Raw genomic sequence first — 17,049 nt, 5'->3', positions numbered from 1 at the left:
GAGCGTGAGAAAGAGAGCATGTATGTGTGAGTGATTGCAAGCCTGTGTGTACCTGTGATTGAGAGCTTGTGTGTGAGAGACTGAGAGGAGAAAGGTATGAACAAAAACCTTCTTCCTGCTAATTCACAGCAGTTGTAGGGCACCTGGAAATCCAAAGTTCCCAGGTATAGAGTAGAGATTTTTTTTTTTTTTTAGTCCTTATTAGTTTTAATTATTGGGTCTGTCTACTGAGTTGAAATATTTTATTGGTGGCTGTCTGGAAATTTTTTATACACTTAATTATTAGATGTTCTAGTCATCAACTGTTTTGAATGAGTTTATTTTTATTAGTATGGTTTTATTACTATTGATTTTGTTTTGCTTTGTTTTGAGGACTAGTGAGAGTTCTATTTTTCCATTGTTGCACTGCATACAGAATCTCTGTTTTTCAGTTTAGTTTTTGTCTGCATGTTTATACTTTATGGTCTCTCTTCTTTCTTAGGTGAGGGTGTGTCTGTGTTTCACTCATGTGATTGATTGAAGTATTCTGCTGGCATGTAGTTTGTGCAGCGATCTATAGCAGCCTGGTTTGTTCTGTTTCCTAATAAGAGGGTGTATTGGTATTTTAAGGCCAGGTGTAATATTTGTAGTGTTGTCTTTTCTTAGGGTTTTACTGTTTAAGTGCTGGCAGTTACTGCTGTTCTGGTGTGGGAGGTTTACTATTTATGTAATATCTGTTCAGTGAAAGTACTCATCTTTCCCTTGTCATTCTTAACAATAAAAGCAATACTTAATGCTTTTTATATTTCCACCGTGGATTGTAATGAGCATTGTGTCACACGTGAATGTTGTCAGTCAGCTGTATCATTATGGGGAAAAAAGATTAGAACATACTCTGGAACTGTTCTCAAAGTTTCAAGTTTATTAAGTTTTTTTTGTTTTGCATTCTTTAGATGATGACTTTTGTAATGTGGCTGTTGTAGAAAAAGTTTCTTTCTGACAACTCTTCCATATAAAACATTGATATGTAAGCAACGCTGTACTGTGGACAGCAATTCCAATGTCAGCCAAACTCTTCAGCAGGTTGTTTGCAGTGATTGTCTATTCTGTTTTGCAGATCTGACCAGTTTTTTTGGCAGTTCTGTCAGATTTTTCTTAGTCTTCCAAATCTTGTCATGACTTCATCAGTTCAGTGTAACTGTATTTCTAAACATTGTTTCTGACTGTTGTAATTGCTAGCTGGAAGCTTTTTAAGGTTTTTAAAATATTTTTCTTTAATAAGCCTTCCCCTTCTTTGTAAGAGTGCATTATCTGAATTTTCAAATGCTCAGGCAGTTGCTTAGAGTAGCTCAGAACAACAATCTCACAGGCCGATTCCGTAAGGTGTGCTCAGGCCGAGAGCACTGTTAGCCCCCGATTGGACGCGCTATTATTACCCCTTATACAGTAAGAGGTAATAGCGTGTGGAAAACACACGTCCAATTCCCCCCACCCCCCCCGAAACTAATAGCGCCCTCAACATACAAATGCATGTTGATGAGCCTATTAGTCTCGCACGATACAGAAAGTAAAATGTGCAGCCAAGCTGCACATTTTACTCTCAGAAATTAACGCCTGCCCAAAGGCAGGCGTTAATTTCAGCCAGCACCCGGCCAATGTACAGAAAAGCAGAAAAAACTGATTTTCTGTACACCCTCCGACTTAATATCATGGGTGTGCTCAGGCCGGTAAAATTAACCGTCTGCTGTCAAACCCACTGACAGCCGCTGCTTCTGCCAATAAGGAGGCGCTAGGGACGCGCTAGTGTCCCTAGCGCTTCCTTTTTATCGCAGGCTCTCATTTGCATACAGAATCGCGCCCCCAGGAGTGGCCTGGGTGCGTGTCGGGAGAGTGGGTGCTCGCCTCGGGGGGGCCGGCTCTCCCGCGCATTTTACTGAATCTGCCCGAGTGAGAGAGGTTAGAAGCATCACAGTATTTAACTGTGGAATTGTCTTCATCTTACTAATTGAAGACCTAATGAGCTGATCAACGTTTTGGGTATTGCGTGTTATTCACTTTTATATAAAAAAAAGCGATGAATCAAGTGGAATGGTATCCATACTCTTGCACATGCAGTATTCACTGCTGTTGTTTTTAATCTATTAAAATTAGCAAATAATTTTTCAGTAAATTGCAGAAATATCATTTTTAACTTTTGTCCAGTTTCTTGCAACAAATCAGTGGCAGCTCATGTCCATTTCAAGCCTTAATGAGAAAAGTGCTTTACTGCAGAGGATGAAAGAGCAGAATTTTTTAAAAACGTGGTAACCCAATCAGAAAATGTTGTTGATAACTTATTGGATTGAAAAACTGTCATTCATGACTATAGATGGAGCGGCCATCACGAAATTGAGTGCCATTCCAACTCCTTGAGTCGACTGCTTGCGGCATGTTCTGGTTGGGTTACCCCATGTTTTTAAATACTGCTTTGTCTCTTCCTTCCTTGAGGCAGAGACGCTCGAAACACTGTTCCATGTCAGGGTTGAACTTGTGTAGTCATGAGTGCAGCACTGGTGCAAATAAAACACGCTTATCTTGAAAGGTAGAAATTAAAAAAAATTGAACAGATTTTATAGGGCTTGATTACAATTTTAAACCTCTAGTAACACCCATCCAATTTGGCTTTTCATATGATGAGCCATCTCAGAGTGTGTGGTAAACTTTATTTCTTAAGTGAGCATTCTTGTTAGGGGTTTGCCATTTGGCGTCCTGTTGCAGTGGTAGTATGGTTTTTAACTTTGCACTATGTAGGGCTTGCATTAGCTTCTGTTTGAAACATGCAGTCTGACCGGGGTGGGGGCCCAGAGCTTTGCGCGCACACGTACTTCCGACCATGCAGTATGGACTGATATTGGGAAAACCATTTTTTGGACATGTATTTTTATGTGTTCATCACTTTTTTTTTTTTTTTTTAATTCCCCTCAAAGTTCAGTGTTTTTACTGCAGTTTTGAAATAACATGAATCTATAGTATTGGAGAGGATTCAGGAGGAGAAAAGTGGCATTTGGCTACAATTAAATTTGGAAAGTTTCTGCCTCTGTAAGTGCAACAGACAGCACCTCGGTGCATTCAGGAATATGAATATATTTACATTGCCAAAAATATGAATGTTTCGGTTCTAGCAAGAACAGTAATTGAGAGGTACCTGTCACAACAAACACTAAACCTTTAATCCATCAGGGTTTGTTACTGTTATCCTGCAGACTGGAACATTGGCATTTCTGAGAATGTAAATATTCATATTTTGGAATCTGCTGAGGAACTGCTGCTTTTGTTTGATGCTCGGCATTAAATTGAAGGTTATGGCTTTCACAGTCTAGCTTTTAATTTTTAGCCTGCTTTCTAAAGGGAACGATTGCTGCCTGCATGTATGCATGGGTCCTAATAACTTTTACGTTTGGTGTCCTATTGACATTGATTTGCAGGACATGTCAAAAGGAAGGAGATGTTTTTTAGATCCACATGTGTCTATGTATTTGTCCTGGAAAGTAGGCTCCTTTTAGTTCTGGCTGGGGCTGCTTAAAACTTCTGAATAACAGAGGCATTTTCTAGAATTTTGCTTATTCTAGAATCACCTTGTATGTTTTTTGCTAGTTTGCAAGCTTTTTATTTTATAATACTTGTAAAACCCTGGCATGGATTTTGAGTGCAGTTGATAGCATCTCATTGGCACATTTACATTGATATTTTAGAATTATTGTGACATATTTAGCTTTCCAGTTTAATGCATGGAAGTGTTCCCTGCTAAATTGTGGGAAAGGGACTAGAAAAATTCAGTTTTTGAACTACTTATTAGGAAAAATTGTAAATGTAGACTTTGGGTGAAGCATTTCTCAAATCGTTTTTAAATTGTATACAGTCTTTTTCCAAGGAGAAGCAGGATGGTAGTCCTCACGCACAGGTGACATCAGATGGAGCCCCGATGTGGAAAACTTATGTCAGTTTCTAGAACTTTGAGTAAGGCACATTGGCCAATCCCAGCATGCCCTATACTTCTTCTAGGCTGAGGACATTGGATTCCTTGTCATCTGCCTCTTCACCAGGGAAAGACTGGGCTGAGCATTGAGGGAATCCGAAGAAGCATCAGCATCGGTCCCCATCGATGCATGGTGCCGGGCACTGGGATACATCGGCTTTTGCTGTAATGCCCCAAAAGCGACCCCCGTGGCAAGGAGTGCCAATCCTCCACTGGTGCCGGAGGTCCGCAACAGTCTCCACCGGTCCTGATGCCAGTCACCGATCCACCTCAAGGGTCTGAAGATCATCTGGCTACCCCATCTTCCTCCCAGTTGGTCTTGACATTGGCAACATTTGAGGAGGAGCTGGAGTGCAGAGTTCAGCTAGGGGTGGACCAGGCGTTGCAGGGCTTCGATCCTGTGGCACTGACCACCAGACCTGGGGTTGCCTTTCCTTGTGCCACTTCTGGAGAAGCTCAACGTGCTGATTGGTATGTTACTAACCCAGCTGGCGTCTGTTCCCAGGACAGCATAAGAACATAAGAAAATGCCATACTGGGTCAGACCAAGGGTCCATCAAGCCCAGCATCCTGTTTCCAACAGTGGCCAATCCAGGCCATAAGAACCTGGCAAGTACCCAAAAACTAAGTCTATTCCATGTAACCATTGCTAATGGCAGTGGCTATTCTCTAAGTGAACTTAATAGCAGGTAATGGACTTCTCCTCCAAGAACTTATCCAATCCTTTTTTTAAACACAGCTATACTAACTGCATGAACCACATTGTCTGGCAACAAATTCCAGAGTTTAATTGTGCGTTGAGTAAAAAAGAACTTTCTCCGATTAGTTTTAAATGTGCCCCATGCTAACTTCATGGAGTGTCCCCTAGTCCTTCTACTATCCGAAAGAGTAAATAACCGATTCACATCTACCCGTTCTAGACCTCTCATGATTTTAAACACCTCTATCATATCCCCCCTCAGTCGTCTCTTCTCCAAGCTGAAAAGTCCTAACCTCTTTAGTCTTTCCTCATAGGGGAGTTGTTCCATTCCCCTTATCATTTTGGTAGCCCTTCTCTGTACCTTCTCCATCGCAATTATATCTTTTTTGAGATGCGGCGACCAGAATTGTACACAGTATTCAAGGTGCGGTCTCACCATGGAGCGATACAGAGGCATTATGACATTTTCCGTTTTATTCATCATTCCTTTTCTAATAATTCCCAACATTCTGTTTGCTTTTTTGACTGCCGCAGCACACTGAACCAACGATTTCAATGTGTTATCCACTATGACACCTAGATCTCTTTCTTGGGTTGTAGCACCTAATATGGAACCCAACATCGTGTAATTATAGCATGGGTTATTTTTCCCTATATGCATCACCTTGCACTGGTGGGGCACAAAGGCCTCCCCCTACCAATACGGTGGTAGTTGCCGGTTCCTTCGAGGAGGATGCTCCACAGAGGCTGGCAGAGAAGCCAAAGTCTGCTACTCCCTATCCATTTCTTCTGGTGCCTGCACATTTGGACGTAGGCTGAGCACCGAGGGATCCATCCCTTGTCTACAGTGAGGATGAGGAACCCTGTGACCCCTGGGGGGATGACATTTCAGAGTCCTGCTCTGAGGGACTACCTTCAGACCCTTCTCCTCCAGAGGAGCAAAGAAAGAATTCACCTGAGGACTTAACCTTTGTAGGTTTTGTGAGGGTGATGGTAGAAGCCATCCCTGTACAATTATTGACAGAGGAGGTTGCCAGGCACAAAATGCTTGAGATCCTTCAGTTCGTTGAACCTCCTAAGGAGATTATAGCGGTCCCAGTACACAAGATCTTTAAGGAGTTGCTGCTGAGGCTATGGGAACACTCCCTCACAGTGCCTCCCATTAAAGCAGATGGAATTTATTTACCTTGTCCAGTAGGCTGCCGGATTCGATAAGTATCAAGTGCCCCACCAGTTAGTGGTGGTCAAATCTGCTATTGAGAGAGCCAAGCACTCTAGAACCCGTTCCTTGGCATCTCTGGGGAAGGACCATAGATGGACGCTCCTGGGAGGAAGGTATTTCAAGATGCTGTGCTTATTACATGCATTGCCGCCAACATCTCTACATGAGCCAGTACTCGTGGGAAATCTGGAAGCAGGTGCAGGAGATGGCTGAGCAGCTACCTTAACAGCAGCAGGATACCCTCATGTTGCTAGCACATAAGGACCTGGAGTGTGGAAAAAACCAGGTCAGTGTGTCCAATGTTTTTTAGATGGCATGGAGAGTCTCTGAAGTATGAATCAGCGCTTGCAGAATGGCATGGCTGTGGCCTCTGATCTCCAACCAGAGGTACAGGAATGACTTGCTGATGTACTATATACTGGGGAGAGTTTTTTCAGAGAGGGTGAGGGATGCTGTGGCTCAACTTAGAGAACACTATGAAAACCCTCCAACAACTCTCCGCTTGTACTCCAGACCCCAGGAGGCTGGCGAGACCGAAGCAAGGAAATCTTTCTTTTGCCAAAAGAAGTACTATACTCCACCTCCCCGCTCCTGTGGCCATCCCAGGCAGCAGAGAGCCCCCAAGCCCCATCCGGCTCCTCAGTCAATTCCAGGGATGGGATTTTGATTGGACCTGGGACGGTGGACCCTTGGTTGGGGTCTGGCTGTAGTTCTTTGCGATCTAGTGGCTCAGTATAACTTTGGACCAGTAGGTTCTGTCCATCATCCACCAAGGGTACCAATTGAATAAATTGGGTATCCCGCCAAATTGCCCTCTGTGCCCATATTGGTGACCTGTAGCACATCAGGAGGTACTACTAATGGAGCTCTCCTCCTTAACGGCCAGAGCGGTTGAGCCTGTGTCACCAGGACAGAGGGGGCAGGGATTCTACTCCAGGTACTTCCTGATTCCAAAGAAATCAGGCATCACTTCCTAGACCTAAGGGCCTTGAACAAGTTTTTAAGAAAATAAAGTTCAAGATTTCCCTGGGCATCTTGATCCACAAAATGCCTGGCTGTGATGGTGGTGTACCTCTGCAGGCTGGTAGTTCATTTTCCCCTATCTGGACGATTGGCTGGTCAAGAGCACATCTCAGGCAGGGGCTGTCAGGTCCATGTGCTTGACCATTCATGCTTTTGGGTAGTTGAGAATGAACCCTAGTGACCCCAAGTTCCCTCTTGGCCTGTCACCTCAGTTGGACTTCATAGGAGCCCTGCTAGACATGGCTCTTGCCAAGGCCTTTCTGCCTCGCCAGAAGGCCGTCACCTTGGCGACCATTGTGGCAGAGATTCAACAGAGCCAGCAGGTGTGTCAGCCTGGCACATGTTGAGGCTTTTGGGCCATATGGCTGCAACTGTCCCTATCATTCCCTTGGCACGTTTACACATGCACAGAGCCCAATGGACCCTCGGGTCCACCAGGCCACTCGGAGCCTCCAGGATAGCATCAGAGTTGCCTCGTCTCTCTGGGACTTATTGTCCTGGTAGTGGCTACTTTTTATTTATTTATTTATTTTTTAACTACATTTAGTTTTAATGTCAGCAATGATAAGAAACATGAAATATCCCCCAAATACAGTATCGCCAGATACAAACAGCAATTGTAAGAGAATACAACACACATGAGAAATGTAGGAATGCTAACAAGTTTTGTCAAATCCCCCCCCCCCCCCCCCCCCCCCCGTGCTGAGCAGTACATAAAGTATATCCAAATAAGATGAGCTAGGTAGGCAGTACACCAAATGACTAAGTAACAGAACTATACCACGAAAGTGAAAAATAGATAAGAAAAGAAAAAAAACCAAAACAATTATGACAAAGTTGCAAGAAAACGACACCATAAGCCACTATAATTGGAGCTTTTGATACCAACAGAAAAGGATCCCAAATCTGCATGTGAGAAGCCACCGTGGCCCTCCTAACAGCTGTAAGGTCCAGTAATGAATTCTAGCAACTGTATCCGTTCTACGCCCGGGCGGCGAGCCTTTTATTGGCACATCTGCTCTTGTTTTGAGCAGAATGTCCCTAGAAATTCACCGTAAGAGTGTCCCTTCCACATACATACACCCTCATACAGGCTCCCTCACTCTCTGGCGCACACACACAGATCCCCTCATATAGGCTCCCTCTCTGAAACCCACACTCAAGCATCCCGCGCACTCCCCTTCTTACCAAGCAAGCTGTCTCTCGCACTCCCCCATACCCCCTGTCCTCTCTCGTACATACATTCTGTCACCGGCATCCCGCTCCCTCTCTCTGAAACCCCACCCTCTTACCTCCCATGTTCTGTCACCCCCCCCCCTCTCTCACACACACATTCTCTCTCACCGGCATCCCCCACCGCCCCCATGCTGACTCCCTCTTGCCCCCTCCTTCCTCCCCTCCCTGACGTACATTCTGTCACCGGCATGCCGTGGGCCCGGCGCGCAGTTCGCGGCACATGGGGGGCCTTCCATTTTCGCCTTGAGCATAAATAGCAGCAGAGACCCCAGCATGCCGCGAACGGAGCGTGTGCCGCAGGATGTGCTCCGTTCATGGCATGCCAGGGTCTCCTCAGCTATTTTCAGCCTGTCCCACGATGGCTGCTGCAGAATTCCCCCTCCAGAGTACCTCTTGTACCTGCTGTTGCGGCGTGTTTGAGCCTCCAAGGCGTCTAGGGAGCCGCCTGCGCCCCAAGCCAGATATATTCGAGCACCATCTATCGGCGGGCTAGAGAACATGCGTGAGCACTGACGGACACACTACCAAGCCCAATATATTATGAGAGAAGATAAAAGTTCAGAAATAAAGGGGATATTTACAGAAGTCAGATCAGAAAGTACTGATTCAATCCACCTCCAAAAAGGAAGCAGATTGGGACAAGTCCACTAAATGTAATAAAATGACCCAACCATCCCACATAATCTCCAGCATTTAATAATAATAATAATAAGCAGAATAGATCTTACATAGCTTAAAAAGAGTGAGAACATCTGAACAGAAGTTTATAATTTCCAAAATATTAGCAGAAGTAGAGCTTTTTGCTATGGCAATAAAGCATGCTTCTCACTGCTCTACTAACCATGTATGCCCCCAATCAGCTTCCCAACCCAACATATGTTTGAATGAAGGAAAATGCTTGGGAAACAGAGCATTCAATTTGGAGATCGGACCCTTGGTGGTGATGTGCTGAAAATACAAATCTTCAAAGTCAGATAAAGCCCAAGCTACTTGACCCCCGATAGATGTACTAGTAAAACTATATGACTGTTGGGGAAAAACGATAATATTCAGAATCTGGTAGACCATACTGCAATTGCAGATCTTCTAAAGGTAACAATTTTGAATCATCAAACAGTTGGCCACAACACCGCACCCTCCTCTGGCTCCACCGGCTGAAAGTACCCATAGATCCAGATATACAGTGGGCCCCTCTATAAAGGCCCAAAGGTAACATAAGTGAAAAGAGCTCATGACCCTGTCATCACTGTTTTGCAATAATGCCAGATCTTAAAGGTCAGCATAGAGAAGGGATTAGCTGTTGTATAGCCCCTTCCCGTCTCTGGCAAACCCCAGATCCTGGTATATAAAGAATCCTGGGCAAAGTTAGCCTGTTCCATATAAACCCACTGCTTAGTAACAGACCGAGCGGACCATTCATAAACAGCTCTCAGTTGTACAATGACATAATATTTCTCAAAATTGGGTACAGCCAATCCACCCTTAAGTTTAGGGTAAAAACAAAAATCACCCTTTTAACTACCCTGGGCAGCTGCCTCCAAATGTAATGGAAAACTTTCATATGGAGTGATTTCAAGAAATTAGGTGGGACTTCAATAGGGAGAGTCTGAAAAAGATAAAGCCACCTAGGCAGGACCGTCACTTTGATAGAGGCAATTCTGCCCCAACAGGAAAAATTATAGGGAGACCATAAATCCAAATTTTTGGAAGTTTTCTTCAATAAAGGGAAGTAATTCATAATAGTTGCCTCCAATCCACTCCCACTTGAATACGCAAATAACTAGTACTATGTCTCGCCCATTTAAAAGGAATGTGGTCTTTAAGCATGTCTATTTGAGGATCAGAAAGGGAGATATTCAGCTATTTTGACTTGCCCATATTAACTTAAAGCTTGAGACTGTAGTAAACCTATCCAGTTCCGTAACTAACACAGGTAAGGACAGTTGCAGATTAGCAATAGTAAATAAAATATCACCTGCAAAGAAAGAAATCTTAAATTGAGCATGACATACAGGAGTTCACTTAATGCCCCTGTTTTGCCAAATCAATAAGGGGTGATAACGGGCAGCCTTGTCTTGCACCCCTGCTCAACTTAAAGATATCTGAGTAAGAGCCATTTACTTTTATACAGGCCTTCGGACCGGTGTGCATAACTTTCAGCCTAGCCCAATCTTTTGCAAGACTTTAAACATAAATACTCCATGAACACAGCCAAAGGCCTTCTCTGTATCTATAGCTAATAAAACTGCTGGTATCTTCTCTTCCCTAGCATTCCAAATCAAATTTACAACTTTACGCATATTATCTTGTCTGCCTGCTATAAAGCCAGATTGGTCCACATGCACCAAATCTAGCAACACAGTATTCAATATATCAGCTAAAGTTTTTGCCAGAATCTTCAAATATAAATTTAATAACGAGATCAGCCTATAGGAGCCACAGAGAATTGTCCTTACCCAGCTTAGGTAGAACTGTGACCCCCGGCAGACCCATAGAAGTAGGCAAAATTGGGTCAGTAAATAGTGAGTGTATAGTTTTAGTCCCTCACGTACCAGACACAAGACTCAGAGATATTGTAGAAATTTAATAAAATGTTTATTATAGGAAATATGCTAGGATTGGCAATCATTTAAGTATCTGGGAAGGAGAAATATACAGGGTCAGCAAGACGCCAGACACCCTAAGATCCCTTCTTGCCTATGTCGTAATCTTACAAGGCTTATAATCATTTTTTCTAGTTACCTTTGCCAAGTATTGATCATTTCTAAATACATTATTCTGGCCTGGCTTCCTTTCCCTAGACCACCTGCACACAAACATTCATTCTCTTTCTTTCGTGTCAAAATGTTTGTTCTCCTTCTGTACTATCTTCCCACATGCAACTTATTCTTTTTCTCATCCAACTCCCTGAGGGTCTTAGTACCTCCAAATAATTTGTTGCTGTTCCAATTATTCAGTAGACGACAATAAATCCGATTTTTCTCTTTTTGTGTTCACTTCTTTGCCCCCACAGCTCTAGAAGTCAGTTTACCACAAACAGCCTTAAAACAGTCCCAGAGACTTTGAATAGACACCTCTCCTGAATCATTAAACCAAAAATATTCTATAATATCCTCCTGAATTTCCTCACATACCTGTTTATCAGACAACAGCGAATCATTTAACCTCCAGTATTTTTGTCCCTTTTCTTTCTGTGGAAATGAAAAGAACCAAAAAACAGGTGCATGGTCAGACAGTGTAATCGGGCCTATACCAGCTGAACTATACTCCTGAACCCAGAATTTACTGCCTAACAGTATATCTATCTTAGAGTAAGAAACATGTACCCTCAAATAAAAAGAACAATCTTTCACAGAGGGGTTTAGCATCTGCCAAATATCTTGCATACACTGTCTTTGAAAAGTTTTAATCTAGTTCTGTGTGATTTTTAACCCATCCTTAGGTAGAGGGTGAATATCTATGTTGGGATTAAAATCACCTCCCACCAATACATGGCCCTGTACCATATCACTCAAATTATGTTCAAGGCGCACAAATAATTCTCCCTAGTTAACATTGGGAGCATAAACATTTATTAAAATTGCTAATGCAGTATGTAGCTTAACTTTTAAAGCTATATATTGTCCCTCCCTATCCTTCCTGCACTCCAGGACTTCAGCCCGTATATCCTTAGAGAACATAATACCCACACCTCCCTTTTTCTGGTGCACAGTATTGGACGTCAAAAATATCTGTGGAAAATATTTTTCTTAAGTAAATGCTTGTCTTTCCTAACCAAATGTGTCTCTTGAATGAAAAAATGGAAGCCCACCTGACTCGTGCCTCCTCAAAAGTTGGTTCTTCAGAGGAATATTAAGCCCTTTCACATTTAAAAATACAATCTTAACATCAAACATAAGGTATTACGTTAAGACAGCCTCAACACCAGACGTCGCGTGTGGGGAAGCCAGATAACATCAAGGGGCACCCTGCAGCGCTTCTCACCCCACAGTCATGGGAGGGGAAGTGAAGGAAACAGCTTGATCTTCACCTGGAACTGGAAAGAAGCAGCGCTGTAAGTGCTGCGATCATTAGACCTGCCCCCCCATGACGTCACTAACATCGGACAGTTAAGACGGCCTCAACACCAGGCGTTGCGCGACAAAGGGGCTCACCCCTTCGTGCAAACCTTTGTGTATATGTAAACATTTATGTTTGTTTCCTTTGTTAACTAAGCTGTTTCATTGTATTCGACTAAGGAATTTTTTCCTGCTTTTTCTGTTTCACTGTAAACCGGCATGATTTGCATTTAATGCAAGAATGTCGGTATATAAAAGTTAAAAATAAATTAAAAAGAGCCATAATAGCCAATGAGCCCAACCCACCTCCCTAGAGTAGGTATACCAGAATCGCTCAAAGCCCACCCATCACCTCCTCCCTCCAGTCCCCCTACCAACAAGAACCCCCTTCCTTAAACAAGGAACAGTGTGATAGTGAAACCATCACACTACACAAGAGTAATGATGCCCCCTTAAATGGCATAACATCACAACCTCAAACAGTGGCTTTGTTACTGAATCTTCAGACTGCAAAGAAAGTAAGAACATGTAAATACACGCTCTTAGAGTTCAGATCAAGACAGGAATCAGAACTGTAACCTGTTAATCTCCGGTAAACATAAACACCAACCAGGAAGAAGGATAGGGCAACCACAAGCCTGAGAAGGCATATATCTAAAAGTCAAGTTCCGGAATCCTGTACTGGAATATCACCATAGGAATTTCTTCTCAGCTGTTTGCCTCCTTTGCGAATTCTCTGCCATCTGGTCAGTTCCTGCCTAGGGGCAGGCCGGTCATCCACCTTAGCATCTTTTAACTCAATATCTTTCTGCTGCAAAATACTCTGCAGTCTCCGGTGTATGAGCAATCAAGGATTGTCCACTTATGGTAAACGAAATTCCGAAAGGGTAAAGCCATTTGTATCTGTTACCCGCCCTCAAGAAATCAGTAATGTATTTCATATTCCTGCGATGTTGTAAAATAATGGCAGAGACATCATTAAATATCTGAAGCGCTTCATCCCTTTCCAGGATATATTCCCCCATACCTCTCATTTTGCCTGATTCTATCATTCATGAGGAAATCATATAGACAGGTTATAATATCTCTGGGCTTATTGATCACTCTTCCCAAGGACCTATGTGCCCAATCAACTTTCATTTCCATATCAACAGTCAGCAGAGTCAAATCTCAAGATAGTCTTACATATATCCTGGACAAGCATATTATAATCTGTAAAGCCCTCTTCTTCAATGACTCCTCTGATTTGGATGTTGTTCCTGCGAAATCTATTCTCCAAATCTTCTAGTTTTTTATTAAGCTCCTCCGATAATTGCTTCAACTGCCTGGAGTTAATTGCTGCGTCATATCTTCAGCATGCTCCTCTGACTTATGCTCGAGGTCAAACACACTCTGACCCAAATTGTCCACACCCTGCCACAGTTCTCCCACGGCTTCATGAATCTCTTGTTTAACGGTGGCGATATTGCATTTCAGATCTTTAGACCATTGCAAGAATTCCGCCCTTGTTGGATCTGCCAGGCCACAGTCAGCCTTGGCATTCATGTTAGGTGCTTCCTTATCCAGAGCGTTTCTGCTGGCCTTGCCATTGTTGGCCTCCTTCAGATGCGCTGTGGTCCCAGGATAAGAAAAGTCTTTTAAGTCCACTGTTTTCTGACATCTCACCATGTTCCCAGGAACAATATCGCCACTAGTATAAAGCCCAGTGTGCTCAGTTCTAGTAAAAAAAAACCCAAAACAAAATGAACTTTTATTACCGAGCCATGCGGAGCCTGAGCTTCAAGCAGCCATTTTCAGCGGCTGATGTCACTTCCTCTGGTGGGTACTTCCTAATATGGAACAAGGGATCTCTTTTTGGAGACTCTCTATTCAAATTGTACTAACCACGGATGCATCTTCCCTGGGGTGGGGAGCTCATGTAGATGAGCTCCGTACCCAGGGTCTCTGGTCCACTCAGGAACACTTTTTGTCTAATCAGTTTCCTGGAGCTTCAGGTCATCAGGTACGCACCATGGGCTTTCAGAGATCTGCTGTCCAACAAAGTTGTCCTCATCCAGACTGACAACCAAGTAGCCATGAGGCATGTCAGCAAACAGGGAGGTACGGGTTCATACTTCCTGTGTCAGAAAGCGGTCCAGAACTGGTCATGGGCCCTGTCCCATGGGATGGTGCTTAGGGCCAAGAACGTGGTAGCAGACAGGCTGAGTCGAGCCTTCAGACCCCATGATTGGTCCCTAGACCTGGGGGTAGTGAATCGGATATTCTACCTCTAAAGGAGCCCGGTTGTAGATCTATTTGCATCCCCCTGCAACAAGAAGGTTCCTCTGTTCTGCTCCCTGTACAGGTCAGACAGTAAACCAGCCTTGGATGCCCTTGCCCGTTGTTGGTGCAAGGGTTTTCTGTATCCGTATCCTCAGATTCCCTTAGTGGCAAAGGCTTTTTTGAAGTTTTGCGAGGACAGAGGAACTATGATTCTCATATCCCCTATTTGGCCAAGACTGGTCTGGTTTCCACTCCTATTGGAGTTGTCCATCCAGAGACTGATCAGTCTGGGGACTTTGCCAAATCTCATCATGTAAGATCAAAGCAGGCTTGGCATCCCAACCTCCAGACCCTGTCGCCCACAGCTTGGATGTTGAGAGACTAATTCTGCAGCCACTTGATCTTTCAGAGGATGTCTCTCTGGTCCTGGTGGTTTCTAGAAATCCCTGTGGACTGAAGTGGAGGAGGCTTTTCGTGTAGTGTGAGCAGAAGGCCTAAACTACTTGATTACCTTCTATATTTGTCGGAGGCTGGCTTAAAACCAAATCTTTAGAGTTCATTTTAGTGCAATTGGCGCATACCACCAGGGTGTAGATGGTACGCCCATTTCTATATACCTATAGTTGTATGTTTCATGCGGGGCCTGCTTCAATTGAAGCCTCTCTTAAGGCCTCCCGCTTTCTTGGACCTCAACATAGTGTTAGATCAGCTGATGAAAGCTCCTCTTGAGCCAATGCGCATCGGTGACCTGAAGTAGCTGACCTGGAAGGTCATATTTTTGGTAGCAGTCACTTCAGGGCACAGGATCAGTAAGCTTCAGGCCATAGCGACTTATCCACCTTACACTGTTTTATTATGACAGGGTGGTCTTGCTTATGCACCCTAAGTTCCTGGCTAAGGTGGTGATGGATTTCCATCTTAACCAGTCAATCATCCTGTCCATATCTTTTTCCTAGGCCCCATTCATGCCAAGGTGACTGAGCACTGCACAGTTTGGACTGCAAGTGAGCCTTGTCCCTCTATTTGGAGGGGGATAGAAGCCCATACATCCACCCATCTTTTGACAAGAATAGGTTAAACATTGCTGTTGCCAAACAGACTATCCAATTGGCTAGCAAATTGCATCTCCTTCTGTTAGTCCCAGGTGGGACTGCATCTTGGAGGTCATGTCAAGGCTCATTCTATCAGAGCCATGGCAGCGTCAGTGATCCACTTGCGAACAGTTCCTGTGGAGGAGATCTGCAAGGCTGCGACATGGAGTTCTCTTCACACATTCACATCTCATTACTGTCTGGTTTGGGATGGCCGACATTGACAGTAGGGGTTTGGTCAGTCTGTCCTTTGGAAACTCTGAGGTATAGGACCCAACTCTGCCACCTAGGGCCCATTGTTTGGGTTTAGGCTGTCTCCCCCCCCTCTGTTACCAACAGCACCAGTCATGGTGTGCCTGTTAGCACCTGGTTGGGTGTCTGTTGGTGCCCTTTTGTGTTTGGGAGCAGCCTGTAGCTAGGAATTCACCCATGTGAGGACTATCATCCTGCTTGTCCTTGGAGAGAGCAGAGTTGCTGACCTGTAACAGGTGTTCTTCGAAGACAGCAGGATATTAGTCCTCACAAAACACGCCTTTCACCCCGCAGAGTAGGGTTTCTCCTAATTTTTATTTTAATTATAATTCTATGTTACATGACTGGAGAGGGACCCCACGTGGACACGTGTGGTATATAGGGCAATGCTGAGAGCATGCTCAGTGGGTCTAGTCAAATTTCTAGAAACTTTCCACATCGGGGGGAACCATCTCATGATGACACCCATGTGTGAGAACTAACATTCTTCTGTTCTTGAACACCTGTTACAGGTAAGCAACTCTAATTTTTTTATGGTATGCATTTGTTCATATGGTAAAAATATATTAAAAAAAAAAAAAAATAAAATAAAATAAAAAAAAAAATAAAAATATATATATATATATATATACACACATACACAGATCTGTGGTTATGTAGTATATCAAAGCTTATGAATTGAATGTAATGTGCAATTTACTTGTGTATTGACAGGGATAGTGACCTTTCAACTAGAAAACGAAGATTTCAGGTTAGTCTTCCTGTTCTTTCTTCTGGGGTGTACTAATTTTTGTGACATGCTTCTTTTCCTTTGGGCAAACAAATGATTTTCTATACAATAAATATTTTATTCTTTTTCAGACAATATTTCTTGTGTTCTATGATCTTTACATTGCTCTTCTCAGCAGTTCACGAGAATTGCAGGGAAGCTGTTTAAAGAGTTTTTTTAAAAAATTTTAATAGGTGAATATTTTATTTGTATGTACATATATCCTGCACTTTTCTTTTAAATTGTTCAGGGTAGAAAAGCCAAAATCTTATTTATCTACAGATAGGGTTTATATTATCTGAAGTAGGATGATATATATTTCTTTGATTCTTAATATCCAGTATTTATTAATGTGCGAGTTACGATATAGATTTATCTGCAGGCAGAAATGTGGAGAGTACAAATGTAAAATGTGACTCTAATATGGAGAATAGAAATGTGT

At 43.3% G+C, this 17,049-nt stretch overlaps 1 protein-coding gene across 19 annotated transcripts in view; it reads left to right on the top strand.

The window, feature by feature from the left end:
- The window catches only part of TRIP12 (thyroid hormone receptor interactor 12), a 495,519-nt gene that overhangs the window by 30,181 nt on the left and 448,289 nt on the right, over positions 1-17,049 (top strand). For all 19 annotated transcript variants that reach the window (XM_029615415.1, XM_029615414.1, XM_029615411.1 and 16 more), the window contains one exon: positions 16,553-16,589. The gene's annotated coding sequence lies outside the window, so the exon portion shown is untranslated. The remainder of the gene's footprint in view (positions 1-16,552; positions 16,590-17,049) is intronic.

Source organism: Rhinatrema bivittatum, chromosome 9 (assembly GCF_901001135.1).
Source record: "Rhinatrema bivittatum chromosome 9, aRhiBiv1.1, whole genome shotgun sequence".
In the NCBI taxonomy this organism is placed as follows: Eukaryota; Metazoa; Chordata; class Amphibia; order Gymnophiona; family Rhinatrematidae; genus Rhinatrema; species Rhinatrema bivittatum.
The sequence above is the reverse complement of the archived record's forward strand: the minus strand, read 5'-3'. Positions and strand labels throughout refer to the sequence as shown.